The sequence below is a fragment of the Antechinus flavipes genome, chromosome 3 (assembly GCF_016432865.1).
Source record: "Antechinus flavipes isolate AdamAnt ecotype Samford, QLD, Australia chromosome 3, AdamAnt_v2, whole genome shotgun sequence".
In the NCBI taxonomy this organism is placed as follows: domain Eukaryota; kingdom Metazoa; phylum Chordata; class Mammalia; order Dasyuromorphia; family Dasyuridae; genus Antechinus; species Antechinus flavipes.
Window position 1 is genome coordinate 241095068 of NC_067400.1, and position 15771 is coordinate 241110838.

The 15771-nt window shown below is 34.1% G+C and overlaps 1 protein-coding gene across 5 annotated transcripts in view; it reads left to right on the plus strand.

The window, feature by feature from the left end:
* Nucleotides 1-15771, plus strand: part of ZBTB21 (zinc finger and BTB domain containing 21) — a 63677-nt gene that overhangs the window by 18508 nt on the left and 29398 nt on the right. For 4 of the 5 annotated variants that reach the window (XM_051984756.1, XM_051984759.1, XM_051984758.1 and 1 more), the window contains exon 2: nucleotides 1913-1963. The exons of the other annotated variant lie outside the window; for it this stretch is intronic. The gene's annotated coding sequence lies outside the window, so the exon portion shown is untranslated. The remainder of the gene's footprint in view (nucleotides 1-1912; nucleotides 1964-15771) is intronic. 5 annotated transcript variants of the gene reach the window in all.

Sequence of the window (15771 nt, forward strand, 5' to 3'; positions counted from 1 at the left end):
ATATATTTTTATTATTTCAGTAAGTTCTAAAAAGTATCCCTTTGATAATTTGATCGGTATATCTTTAAAGGTACAAGCTTTGGTATTGTTGTCATTTTTTATTAGATTGGCACTGGCCCAGCCACACACTTCCAGGTATTTTAGTTGTTCTTTATTTCTTTAAGGAGTACTTTGTAAGGAAATCTGTGAGTTTTGTGTGTTTGGGTAGTTTGACCCCACGATACTTTATGCATTTTGTAATTATTTGGAATGGTACTTCTTTTTCTTTTAGTGCCTCTCTGTTGCATAAAATAGTTAATTTTTGAATTTTTTTCTAATCTAAATTTTGTCTAAAGCTATCAGTTGTTTCAATTAGTATCTTTGTTGAATTCTTGGAATTTTTCAAGCATCAGCCAATGGTGATAGTTTTGTCTCTTCTTTATTTCTCTTTATGGATTTAATCTCTTTCACTTGGTAGCATTTCCAGAAATATCTCAAATAATAGTGGGAGAGTAGATGTCCTTGCTTTACTCCTCTATTTATTGGAAAAGATTCTAGTGTATCCCCATTTCCTATACTTGCCTTTCATTTTTAAAGTTGTTCTGTTCTTATACTTTGTAGTTTTTGTTTTTTTTTAATAAGCAAGAATGAATGTTGTACTTTGTCAAATGGTTTTCTGCATTTATTGAGATAAACACATCAATAGTCAGGAGTATAAATTAAGCCCACTCTTGTCCTCAGGGGCAAAAAGAAAGCAGAAAAGATAGTAAGGAGGAGATAACTTAGAGGGACCATTGTGGAAAAGTCAAAGAAATCCAAAACAAGTGCTTCTGGAGAAGTTGAAGTACAAATTGAGTACAACAAAATGAGGGCAACTGGGGGTTCTCATTTCCCTCTCTTAAATAGAATTTATGGTTCCCACTTAAAGAGTGAGAAAGTATTGCTGAGGCATGTGACAAGGCTGATTTGATCTTTCAAAATCATGAGATTTCCCAATGATGAATGTACTGGGGGCTTAGTGGAGAAGGCAAAAATCTAAAATGAGTGTAATTAGAGTGGGAAATAAGATGTCTGTGTAGATTATTCATGTGACTTTGGAGTTTTTGTTTTTAATTTGATTTATTATGTTGATTGTTTTCTTAATGTTGACTGATTTCTTTTGTTGCTGATATAATTCTCTAACTTGGTTGTAATGAATTATTTCTTGGATAAATTGCTGTAATCTGACAAAATTGTTTAAAACTTTTCAACATTATTCATTAATGATATTGGTCTGTAGTTTTTCCTTGTTTTATTCTTCCCTGATTTTTAGGTAATAGGATAGTATTTGTCACAGGAAAGGATTCTGTTATGATATTTTTTCAATTTAAAAAAATATTTTATGTAGTATGGATACTATTTGTCCTTTAAAAGTTTAATACAATTCTCTTGTGACTCCATCAGGACTAGAAAGGTTTCTTGTTAAGTTTTTTTTGTTGTTGTTGTTGTTTAGTAGTACCTTTGTACTACTTCAGTTTCCTTTTTTGAGATAGAGTTACTTATGATCTTTGTTTCCTCTTCTATTAGTTTAAGAATTTTTAAATTTTGAAGGTGTTCTCTGGGTTTTTTTTTTTTTCCATTATTAGCCTAGAGTGTATCTGTGCATAATTTGACATTTTTCTTCTGGTTCTTCTTATAATTTTATCTTACACATTTGCTGTTTTATTGAATACATTTTTTGGTCCTCTAATTTTTACTCAATGGTTTAACATACATCATTTTATCATTCTTTTTAATGAATCAGTTTTGTTTCTATTTATCTGTTTCTCCTCTAATTTTCAACAAGTCCTCCTTTGTGTTTAATTTAGGTTTATTTCTAGCTTTATAATTTTTAAAGATGCAAATTCAATTAATTAATCTTCTCTTTTTCTATCTTGTTAATGTATATTTATAGGGATATGATTTTTCCCCTGAGGACTTCTTTTGCTGCATCACAGAAATTTTGGTATGTTTCATCATTATCATTTTCTTTTATATAATTAATATTTCTATGATTTGTACTTTGATCCTATTATTATTTAGGATTTTATTGTTGTCTGAGTTTCATTTTGGGGCTTTGCCTTTCTTCTTTTTTTTTTATGTCTCTGAATCAATTACTGTATTACTATATTTATTGTGTTATGGAGACTAAAGAATGTGTTTACTATTTCTACCTTTTTACATTTGTTTTCAATATTGCTAAAGCTAAATAAAATGGTCTGTTTTTGTAGAAGTTCTATGTAGTGTTGAGAAATGCATATATTCTTTTAAAGTCACATTTAGAAGATGCATAGGTTGTTGTCTAGTTTTTCCAGCAATTTGTGTAGTTCTGTATTTTCTCTTTAATTTATTTTTGTTAGAATTATCCAAAAATGAGAGGGACATTGAAATCTTCTGGCATTATTGTGTTACTGTTGTATGGCATGGGTTTTAGATCTCCTTACCCAAAATTGACTACTCAGAAGCATCTTCAGATACAAACAGGAAGCATATATTTAGTCCTTGTAAGAAGAGGTCCAAGTATACCAGAACCTTTCAGCTCCCATCTCCAGCATGGTATCTGGCAACAAACCAGAAATAATGAATTGGTTAAATAACAAAAGACTTGGGTTCATTAGATGGACTGAAAAGGAAATAATCATTGACAAATGGTCAGCAATGCTGTCTACTTCCTGAAATTTAAGTCTACAGTCCAGTCCACTCCATCTCATAGACTTTTTGAGAAATCTTCACCTGGTCCCATTTAGGGACTCTCTTATTCATACATTTGAAGATTTCTCACACCAGTCTTGATATATTTCTTCCATGAGGACATCCTTGTTATTTAGGCCTTCAGGTATGTTCCTTTCTTCAGTATTAATTGTACCCCACTGTTGTGTCCTGCTTTTTTGCACTCTCAAGTTGGGTTGACAAAATATACTGTGCTTTCTAGAGCCCCCATGTGGGATGAAAAAGCATACCATCTTAATGGAGGAGTGATGAGGCAAGACTCCTGAGGACGGTTGAAATACGAGTCCGTTGTTTCCAAATTCTCTCCCCCTTATATATACCCTCATACCCTTATATAACCAAAGCAGTACTGTGCATGTGCTAAGTATATACTGCGCACATGGGACCACATAAACAACTTGCTATTGTATGTAGATTGCCACCTGATATCACTCTTTGCCACCTGATATTACTCCACTTCAGTCACAACACAGATTGTTACCACCTCCTGACTTCTCAGGAAAGTCGAGAGCCTGTAGGAGAGATAGGGAACCAAAGCAGACATTGTCATCAGGTTCCCTCTTGGCTGAAGGGTCTTATACCTCACCCAGAGTTCCCCTACTGTCTGTGGCCCTCTATACCCCTTCCTCTACCATTTAGAACTAACACCTATACATCAATGGAAGCTTTCAGCAACCATTTTAGCTAAGAAATCTTGAATTATTCTTGTGATTTAAGTGCATAAGGAAGCAGGTGACAAGATATTGCTGCTTAAAGCAATGAACAGGAATCAGAGACCTCGCTTTCACCAATGCCCACTGTTTTGGAAATCTTATGATCACAGATTAACAGATTGGCATCTGGAAGCCAATGTTATCTGTAGAACTACAACACTGTGGAGGCCCAGAGGCCTCAGGGCCATTGTCCCATTATTCCCGCCTCAAGTAGTCCAGACCCAGATTCATTTGGGACAAAGGGATGAAGGTCTCATCTTCTGGACCTGCTTCAGACTGATAAGGGGTGTAGAACTGGCCCTGCCCAATGGGTCCAGACTGAGGGGGAGAGACAAGTGACTTGTAGGTGGCAGCAGTATCCCTTGCTGAGTGTCACAATCAGCTATCAGGTGATTTCAGGTTGACCAAATGGTTGGAATTTTATGGCTTAGAGTCTGGAAGAAACAACTCTCACAAGTAGATTAAAAATGTAAGGATTAAATATGTGCCAAAAAAAAAAAGAATAAACAAAAGTGAAGTTAATATGGGATTACTGGGGACAGTAATCAGGAACCCCATGCAGAGGAAGATTGAGGGGGTGAAAATGAGGCTATCATGAATGCCTCTCATCCAGACAGCTTTTCCTAGGATACCAAAGAATGTTTTCCCCAAATTCCTGCTTTTGTTTCCTCAAAGGAGTAGGGGCAATGGATGGAATATTGTGGCTGTAAGTGAGTATGATCTCCTTTAGCAAAAACTCTAGAGCCTTTTTAACAATTTTTTCAGAATTTAATTATCTGAGATGAGGGAATATAGGTTGCAGCACAGGCAGCTGAATCTGCAAGCCTATTTCCCTTGGTCTAAAGTGAATTCCCCTTCCTTTACAAAACATGACAGAAACCTCTTTAGGTCCATGGACAGTGTGCAGTCCTTCCCTTGCCTATTTAATGGGGGATTGTTTGGTTGTCAAAATAAGTAAATCTCCTTTCTTTTCATACAGCCCCCATGATCATACAAAACATGAAAAATATATTTGAAGTAAGAGTAGATATTCACTCTCATCTCTTTCCCTAATTCTAAAGCTCTGATATAGGCAAAAAATGCTCCAAACCTGGTGGGGGGCCAAAATATCCAATTATTGGCCCAGGATGAGCTTAGAAGATTTTTCAATTAGAAGGGCTGTGGCAACTAGGTCTAAGGCAGGAAAACTGCCCCAAAGACACCAAGTTTCTTTAAAAAGTAAGCAAGGGATCTAGGATAGGATTCCAGAAACTGAGTCAAGACCATCTAGGACCTGGTCCCGCCTTCCATCAATGAGTGTAAAAGGTAGGGCTAAGGCCAGGGAGATGTCAGTTTAAGTTTCAAGGTCTTAAAAGGTCTGATCAGATTGTGATAAGATTGTCTGCTTCCTTTCCCAATGAGCAGAAGGGAGGTGGGAAGTGGCCCAAGTGAGCCTTCAGGCAAAGAAACTCTTGCCTAGGAAAAGGGGATTTTATGGCATCAGCCAGAGAAACTCCAGGACTGGATACAGACCAAGATGTTATCTGCATACTTGTATTGTGCCTCATCTCTTCTACTGACCACTTGTTCTGATTACAGAAATTTGCAATAAGAGAAAAAAAGCAGGGACGTGATTATAATATAATCAGTCAAAACTGATTCTTCAGGTCCTCAATCTAAGAGCATGTACATGACAGGATAAAGCATCCTTAGCTGTGACAACCAATCATTCAGTAATAATTCCACCTCATAGACAGACCCAGGAATAATCAGTTGGAAAGCAAAGAAATAGAACTGGGAAACTGAGTTAGAAGGATCTCATCTTAAGCAGAGGCTAAGGTGTCCTCCCAGGTCTTGTCCAGGTAAAACGTGCACTTACAGTTCAGGAAGGCATTTCTCTGAGTAAATTATGACATTCCTCTCAAATGGTGGGTTACTAATGTAATGATCCATCAGGCAATCATATCCAAATTCCAAGTGCATAGTTTTCATAAGTGATAGCTAAATAAACATAACATAGCCTATCACAAAAATGGATAGGAATCTCATGTAATTTAGAGTCGTTTCAAATTTTAATGTACACACCAATTAAAAAGTTATTTTAAAAATCAATACTTTACCTTGTGATATTCTATCTAGATATTCCATTCAAACTATCAATTGCTTTTGTAAATCAATCTTTCTTATCTCTTGTTTTTAAAATCACCTCTTTCGTTTTTAAACTTTGACATCCACAATATAGCTAATATCTGAATAATTTTGGATTAAATTTCATAAAGCTTATATATATGTCCAGCAGAGCTGACAAAATTTTAAAGCATAGCTTATAATTTTTACAAATTACTAACATACATTTAAAAAAGCAGTATACTTCATCTAATTAGGAGATACAAACATGTGATCCCTTAAGGTAAACTATCAGAACTTTTGTTTTAACAACCTATTTTTTTTTTAACTTCAAATCAAATACAGATTTAAATTTCTAGTTGAAATGTTTCAATATTTGCACACAATTTTCTAAGATCTTGTGTTTAAAGTAAACAAACTCACAATTCTAGCACACACTATTTAATAGTTATTGTCTAATATAACTGTAAGAGATTCATCATACAAAATTTACAACTCATCTTGATATCTGAGGAGATGGTCTTAAGCTCAACATTCCTGATATAAAAGAGATCATTATAAGTTGTTCCAATGTAACAAAGTTGAAGATTATTAGTAAACTTGTTCCTTCATTGGGACCTATATAACTCAAACAAGTTACTTCTCAGGGATAATAATTGTACTTAGAAGAAGTTAACAAATTTGGAAAAATTAACAAATTTATAATTTAAGAGGGATTCCAGAAAAAGACTCCTTTTCACTTCCTGTTTACTTTCTTTGATAGACTTCAGCTTTTTTTTTGTTTTCTTTTACTGCTGCATACTCTCAAGTCTCCAGGCTCTTAAAACGCAAACCTGATCCAGATAAGGTTCCCCCGACTCCCCTTTTTTTTTTAATCTCTGTGAATCAGAAAAGGCTTGTGGACTAGGCTATTTGCTGCCACTTTTTTTTTTTTTTTTGCTGCCACGTTTTAAAAGCAGCGAAGTTCTTTTCTGTTTTTCCCAAAGTTCCCAAATTCTTAAATCTTTTGTTTATATAAAACTCCTTTTACTATCATATCACAAATAACAAATTTCACTGAATTGATTGAACATGTGTTCTTTCTCTTTCACTCACCCCTCACATCTAAAAACCCATATAAAGTTATCAAATATGAAACAATTAAATCCAATAAAGTATTTAACACATATAGTATTTGTTTTATGCTAAACCCCTTTGCAATCTTGAAATGAGCAATTGCCAAACTGCCCAATCTTTGCCCTCAAAAACTTTAATTCTGTAGCACCTAGCTTGACCAGAGCTGGAGTCCACAGGAAAAAGTTAGGCTTTTTCCCTTTTAAGGGGGAAATCAAGGGTGTTAAGATATCTAACTCACAGAATAGACATGGCAGACATTCTGCACAAAGACACAAACACAGATAAAAATTACAAAGAAGAGGACCGTCCCTTCCCCACAAAAAACAGCAATATCTCATCAATTGCACTTAGTATTTTAAATTTTTTTTTTTTGCTCCCAAGATTTGATTTGGAGTGCTCCTTCCCCTTTCCTTCTGGAGACAGCAGCTCCAATTTCATAGCTTGAGATCTTATAATACACAGAGCCAATCTCTTGACTTGTATCCGCAAGCAGGGTCTCCCTGATGCAGCAGTCATCCAGAGCACCCCTGCTTTGTGCTATTTATAGGATTACCTTCTGGCTCACTAGGCAGCACCCTTTAATCTTGGATCACTAAGCCTTAACAATCCCAAAGTCCCCACTAGTTTAAGCGCAGCCCAAGGACACAGGCAGTGCCCTGGGGAGAGCAGCCTCAATCTCTGGACTGCTCCTTCCCTTTTATTTCTGGATTATGGGCACACAAGTTACCTGACTGTTCACTTGCCCTCAGGCTTCTTCGGAGGATTGCCTTCAGTTTCTGTTTGTATTTGGGTGCCTCTCTTCAGGCCCATACTTCACAGAGAAGGGAGGCTGAGGGTCTGATATCAAAGATGTCAGAGAAAACCCAATCTGGTGCCTGCCTGCCCTGCATCAGAACCCCAGCCATTTCTCTGGGAAGCCACAGGTCCTGGATGAGCCCCCATAAACTGTGTGGGATGGGGGCTCGACTCCCTTACCCAAATTGACTACTCAGAGGCATCTTAAGAGACAAACAAGAAGCATTTATTCAGTCCTTGCAAGGAGAGGCCCAAGCACAACGAAGCAGATGTAGAGCCTCTCAGCTCCCATCTCCCAGCATTGTACCTGATGTCAAACCAGAAATAATGAATTACTTAACTAGCAAAAGACTTGGGTTCATTGGATGGATTGAAAAGGAAGTAACTATTGACCAGTGGTTAGCAATGCTGTCTACTTCCTGTGGGTCATACAACTTTCTGAACCTTAGGCCTAGGGTTTTATCCACTCTGTCTCATAGAGATGGAAATCATCTGGTCCCATTCACTGTGTTTGCATTCACAGCTCCATAACTCCATTATTGTTTCCTTTATGAATTTAGATGCAAAGGCATTTGGAGCATATATAACTGATAACTGAGAAGTCTAATAATGATTGCATTAGTTCCTTTCAGCATAATGTCATTTGCTTCTTTATCTCCCATGCCCCAACCCCCCTTTTTCTGATTATTTATTTTTGCTTTGATTACATGATTACAGCTTCTGACTTTTTGGATTCACTTTATGTGTATCAAAATTTTTTTCTAGTTTCTAATTTTTATTCTACGTTATTTCTTTGTTTTTAAAATGTGTTTCTTATAAATAACAAATGTCCATTCACATTTTAAATTGTGAGAATTAGGGTTGTATTTTCATCTATTTATTTCTTATTTTTTTCTCTTCTGTTTTAAAAACTGCATTGTGCCTCTGCAGTTGTTTTAATAACTCCCCCACTCTCCAGCTCTAAGTCCTTTCCATGTTATCTTTTACACTTTGTAGTTTTGCTTATTTGCTTATTTTTTCTTATTTCTTTTATCTTCTTTCTAATCTATTTAATTTATTTAAATCTTCTTTTTTTCCTCTCAAAAATATAGGATTAATATAGAATTTCCCTTTCTCTGCTTCCCTTTAATTTGTTTTTGTTAGTTAATTTTTAAAATTCCTTTTTTATACTTTTTTTCTTCCCTTACTCTTCACTATTTATCTTTCCTTTGGGTCTGTTCTAGAATTATTTTGATTTGTGACCCTCATACTTATCCGTTTATTCTTTGTATTCCTCATGGAATAAAAAATTTTAATATACCTATTTTGGGTTTTCTCTTATAAACATTTTATTTTTGTCTTTGTGTGAAACAGTAGAAACCACTAACACAATCAGGAGTCCAAGTATAAGTGCAGGAAAAAATTTCTTTCTTATGAGAAAGAGTGAGTAGTTTCTGACACAAAAAGTATGGTTTAATACACACACACACACACACACACACACACACACACACACACACCCCTAATATGAGCTCCCCAACCCCCCTAACTCTTTTCCCCATTGCCTGCGGTTTCTAATATTGTTTCTAAAAATGTGAGATAAGAAAGCCTGAGGCCACCAAATGTATAGAGGCCCCTTCTATACCCCCCCCCCCCCAAAGGAGATTCCATTCTAGAAAGGTAGGGGGCAAAGAACAAAAGACTTCAAAAATCAGTTCTTGCCCCTAAGGAGCTTACATTCTTACTATCTTGAAGTCCCTGTGGGTTTCAACTCTCCAATTTAAGTTCCATTTCTTCTATTCAACTTTCATGACTATAGAAATCAAACAAATGTCTCTCCATTTCTCACACCTTCTTGAGCTGGCCCCCTTTTATCTCTTGTGCCTCATTCTTAGCAAAATACCAATTCTTTATTATTATTCTGCAAGAAACAATCAGCAGGATGATTTCAGAGAGGGTCTGGAGAGACTTACATGAATTGATGCTAAGTGAAGTAAATAGAACCAACAGAACATTGTGCATAAGATTGTGTGATGATCAGTTATAATGGACGTGGCTTTTTTCAGCAGTGAGGTGGTTCAGGCCAATTCCAGTAGCTTGTGATGGAGAGAGCCATCTACATCCAGAGAGAGGATTCAGTACTGAGTGTGAATCACAACATAGTATTTTCACCTTTTTTGTTGCTGTTTGCTTGTTTTTTGTTTTTTTCTTATTTTTTTTTCCTTTTTGATATGATTTTTCTTATGCAACAAGATATTTGTGAAAACATGTATAGAAGAATTGTACATGTTTAACAGAATTGGATAACTTGGTGGGGGAGGGGAGGGAGAAAAATTTGGAACACAAGATTTTGTAAGAATGAATGTTGAAAACTATCTTTGAATGTATTTCGAAAATAAAAAGCTATTTTTTTTTAAAAGAAGATATTGAAAATTCCGGTATCTGTAGGTAATGTAGAGGATATTGCCTTTTGATAGATTTTTTCTTTGTCCCTGATTATGCAGTTCATTACTGATCTTTACCCTCCTCTTAGCCATTTTATCCTTCCATTTCCCTCAATCTTTCCTGGGTCCATGCCCTTTCATTCTTCTGTGTATTAGTTGCTCTCAGGGGCTCTGATTCCTCTTTTCTTGAAGCAGGATGGGTAGTCTCTACAGGTACAAAATCCCTAAAGATAATAACCATTGTAAGGTCTTCATTTATAAAATATCTGTCTTTGTCCAAAGGAATATTCATCATGGTATCCCTCTCCCATCATTTAAATAACATATTTCCTTTTCTTTTCTGAGTTTTAATCCCTCTGGTACTTGGGGAAAGGGAGAAGAGACAAAAGAGGAAGAGATAAAAAGGAAAGGAAATTTTACTAACAAAAAACTTAAACTCTCTTAAAACACATCTCATTATCCATTATCTTCTTTCCCCCTGATCTTAATATATCTTTCTATTTTGTAATTTAGTCTCACGAAAAAACTTTGGTGCACTTGTAGATAGGGTTTTGTGCACACTAGTAATCCATGATGCCTTTCGTCTAGTTTGCCTACCCTTACTTTGGTTTGATAACTGATTTCATCCTTGTCTCTTTGTGTCAATTTCAAAAGGAATCTCTTAGTGACCTTTGTTATTTTTGTTATTGTTGTCCCTGGTTTACTCTTCTTGTATTTCTGTTATTTTAGGCATTTGCAAAGCAAATAATCTTTTCTGATCTGCCTTTTTTTCTATCAATATTTTGACTGCCTTTTTATTTTTGAAGTCCGCCTTTTTTCACACAAGGTTAGGCTCAGATTTGCGGTCACCTTGGCCTGCACATTGAGCTCCACTGTTTGTTAGGACACATTATTTTATCATCTCTTATATTTTCTAGATATTGTAGAAGAATCTTTTGTTGTCTAATTTCCTTTCTCTTCTCTTTGAAAGCCTTTCTCCTGATCTCTTGCACAGTCTATCATTTTTCAAACCAATTTAAAAAATAACCACAATATGTCTTGGAGTTTGCAACCTTTTTTTAGAGACAATCTTTGAATTCTTTTGATTGGCACTTTATTTTTGCGTATAAAAATCCGGGATGACATTTCTTGTATTTCTTGAATCATGCTTTTTACTTGTCATATTCTTTTAGGAATTCTTATATTATGATATATAATATTTTACATATAATTCTTATCTTGTCTATACCTCCTCTCTTGGAGATCAATATGATTTGCTTAGATGGAAAACATGCTTTACTTCATTTATTTATTTATTTTTTTCTTCTCTTCTTTCTGATTATTCTTCACTTCTATGTATTTGCATTCCTAATGATTCTTAAGTTTATTTTGTGTGATGTGGCCTTACAGATTAAAGTTTTTCATTTTTTTCTGCCAATTATTTTCACTGTGCAGCCTATACTGCTCTAATAATTTTAATTTCTCTTTTAAACTACTCAGGAACAGCATTCTGTAGTTCTATGTTCTTCTCAAAAACTACTGAGTTCCCTACTTCATCGGGTATTCAATCATTTTCTTTTACTTTACAATATTTATTTATAGATAATTGAACTCATCTAACATGTATTTCAGCATATTTAACATGTATTGGACTACCTGCCAGCTAGGGGAGAGGGTGGGGGAAAGAGGTTAAAATTTGGAACAAAAGGTTTTGCAAGGGTCAATGTTGGAAAAACTACCTATGCATATGCTTTGTAAATAAAAAGCTTTAATAAAAACAAAACAAAAGGATAACTGAACTCATCTATTAGAACTGGAGACCTTATTTCTTTTTTCTGTTAATGTCTTCTCTGTCAGTTTATCTTTTTATATTCAAGATCATTTTCTTCCTTCTGAGATTTAAGTAATTTTAGTCTTCTTTCCCTATTTTCTCCTGTTGTTCTCTTTCTGAGTCTGTCCCTTCTGATGATAGTTTCCTTGGAGGCTGGATCCCAAAGCATCTCCATCTTCTCTCACTAGGCACTTCATGGATCAATAGCCTTGGTCTTTGCCTCAGAGTTATTTCTGAGATGACAAAACTGACTCCAGTTGCATGCTGGACTCTTTCCTTCCAATTTAGTGGATTGACAGCCTTTCTTCTATCCCCTTTCTCCCCAACATATTCTATCATCATACCCTCTGTTCCTCAGTTCTCTCACCCAGTGGTATAGAGCACTACTATACTGTTACTACGGCAGCCTAAACAAATTTCTGTCATTTAGAATTGGCATCTCTGAGGCACTGGGATGAGTCAGAGAGGAGAGCTAAGTGGAATTCTATAGGAAGCCTTTAAGTTTGATCAGCTTGTGCAGCCTTGCTAGTTGAAATATGGAAGGAGGTGGGGGAGAAGGATGCAGTTCTGAGAGTCTTCAAGTTAGAAATTTGTTTAGAAGGATTGTATCTTTTGGGAGTTCTTAGTATTCTAAATTGTGGAAACTATTAAAATTGTTTTATCTCAAGCACAAATTTTCTCTTTTAGAGAAGCTTAAGAGTTAATGAAGACTAGAGAAATTCATTCCATTTAATTGTAGCTGAACATTTAAGAATAGGCAATATTTGAGTTGATGAATGGAATTCTATAATGGGAGAATGACATGATCCGAAGACAAAATTCTAAATATGTGTTTGGGGAACATTTGGAGTATAGATTTTAAGTATGAAAATACTGAGAAGAAAAGGAAAAAATGGGTTAGGAACAGATTGTAGAGTGTCTTTAATGTCAAGCCTTTAATTATTTTATTATAACTTGTGGATAGTGGAGATCCGTTTTTGACTTGGGGAGTGACCTGATAGTATATATTAATTTTAAAAATAATTTTATTCATAATGAAAATACTCATAACAAATATATATAGTTCCTAAAAACAAATTTCCACATTAGCTTTGTTCAAAAGTATGTCTCATTTTGCATCTTAAGTCCTTTACCTCTGTCAGGATATGGATAACATGTTTCATTTTATTTGTAGAATCCTGATTTATCACTGTATATTATTATAGTTTAAAAGTAAGAATTTTTTTCTTTATTATGTAACTTGTTCTTCTAGTTTTGCTTATTTAATTCTGTTCATAAAGGTCTCCCCAGTTTCTTCTGAAACTGTCCATTTGTCAATTCTTACTGGCTCAGTATCTTGTTATATTCATTTCCATGACTTGTTTAGTCAATTCCTAATAGTTAGGCACCTTCTTAATTTCCTTCTTTTTTTTTTGGCTGTAGTAGACATTCGTTTTTGTCAAATAGTGATTCCAATAATTGGAAATTTGAGTTTATTGAATACTAGGTTATAGTGCTCGGTTTTTTCTTGAATATTATATATATATATATATGTACTCTTTTACTGATAAACCTCTTTCTTACTTAGTACCAAATTGTTTTGATAATATATGCTAATATGTAGTCATCAGCTTTAAATATATAGTCATCCTTTAACATTTGTGGGGGTTGGGGTGCAGGACCCCACAAATGTGCAAACTCCGCCTGTAGTCCTCATCTCAAACCATTATTTTTAATAATTGTAATAATATTTATTTAAAACAAAACAAGTAAAACAACATAATTTGTCCATTAAAAACATGCAGTTTTTACATGTGACAGTTTAGTATTTCATACACTATGCAGAATCTTCGAAACCCCCAATGTAGTTTCAGCAACTGCTTCATAGATTTCACTCAAGATACAAAGATCACTGTGGGAGAAAGTCATGACTGAGTCTCCCCAAAGATGAGGTGTTCCCCAAAATTGTGCAACTCATAATTTTATAGTATACTGAAGTATTTAACAAAATTGAACTATTAAAATGAATTTATGTTAGGTATACTAATACTGATAAATTATAAAGTAAATTAGTATTATACATTATGTATTTATGATTGATAATTTCTTCTTTTACTTTAAATTTGTGCATTGTCTATGATTTTCCACAGTACATTATAAATTTCCAAAAATCTCTATTTAATTAGTGATAGCCCCCTGCTAATAACCAAAACCACGAATATGTGAAGCCTGCAAATGTTGAGGAATAACTAAGTCCTCATTTTCCACTCTACCCCTTCCTTTTAAAAATTTATTTTGTTGATATTCCTGACCTTTTGTTTTTCTAGGTGAATTTGACAATTATTCTTCCTAAGTCCAAAAGTAATTCTTTTGTTGTTAGATTGGTATGCTACTGAATAAGCAAATTAATTTAGGAAATAGTGAAGTTTTTATTATATTGGTGTGACCTTCCCATAAGCAATTAATACTTGTTCTTTTTTGTTGTTTTTTTACTGGCACAAAGTTGAAGTAGAATTAAATTATCACAAGTCCTTGAAGTCCTTCTTATATGAAATAGACTTTATATTAAATACACTTGAAAGCCAATTATAAACATGCTTAGTTCTTAAATAGAAATAGTTTCATCTTGTTGCTTTTCTTCAAATGAAGTTTCTTGTCTTTGTTATTCAATTGTGCTTGACTTTTCATGACCCCATTTGGAGTTTTCTTGGCAAAGATACTGTAGTGGTTTCCCATTTCCTTTTCCAGCTCATTTTATTGATGAGAACATTGAGGCAAATAGAGTTAAGTAACTTGCCCAGGGTCACATAGTTAGTGTTTGAGGCTGAAGATGAGTCTTCTGATTCTAAGCCCAGGTGTTCTCTTTCCTCAGTGCCACCTAGCTGTCCTCAAATGAAATTGTATCACATCTTTATCTTATTCCTGTTGAGAATAAGTTATACTTGAATATAAAACTGTTAAATCAGTGAGTAGGAGATGGCAAGTCTAAGAACTGATTTCCTTAGTTACTTGCATAAAGAAGTTGAGACAAGTACTGGTACAAATTCCGAAGAGTAAAATAAAATTAGTAGAATCCTTTATACTTGGCAATCTGTTATATTTCAGAGAAACTCTCCTTAGTCATGTATATTCTTGTATCTCCCTCTTTCACAAAGCTCAAAAGATTTTTTCAAGCTCATAAAGACTGAATTTCCAGAGAACATGGCAAGTCCTCAGAAAACTTTCTCCAACACTAATTCATTGTTGTTGTTATTCATTTTAAGGCAAAGAATACAGCTTTTAAAAAATCATAACAAGAAAAGTTTCTAATAAGTGATAGCTCAAATTCATAAATTTATAGCATTTAGATAGAAATTGGAGTAAATCTAATGATATAGTTGAATTACTCATTTCACATCATTTCTTATACCATGATTTCTCAAAAATCAGTGAGAAATTATAATGCCACTATAAAACAATATTAATTTTTAGACATAAATATAACAGTTATAACCTGTCAAGTAATCCAATTGAATGTATTTTGAATTATTATTTTACAGAATCATTTTGATTCAATTATAGAGATTCACTTATAAATAGTCAAAAGTATTACCATTTAGGCCATAGAATAACTGCTGTGAATAATTTTTCCCAATTATCAAAACCCAACATAAATGATTTTGAAAAGACTTTAAAAGTAATATTTCAGATATTTCTAGTGATCTCTCTATGACTTAATTTTGATTACCTTTAAAATTTTCATACCATTGAAGGGTTTTAGGAAGTCCCTGTTTATTGGGATAAATTTAGCATTAGAATTGCAATAATTACAGACAATTTGGGAAATGAAGACTCAACAATTAAGCATATACAGTATTTCAGAATTAAAAGATCCTCCCTGGGGTTAAGGATGTTGTAATTGTGTTCTCTTTCTTTCTGTGTGTGTACATATCTATATTTTTGTGTATTTATGTATCCTACTAAACTTTCTTAAATATGTATGTTCTTATCTGGTTAAACTTATATATATATCTCCATGTATCCATATGCATACATACAGATATATGTTATATATCTGTGCATGCATATATACACACATATATATAGAAAGTGAAAAGTTATT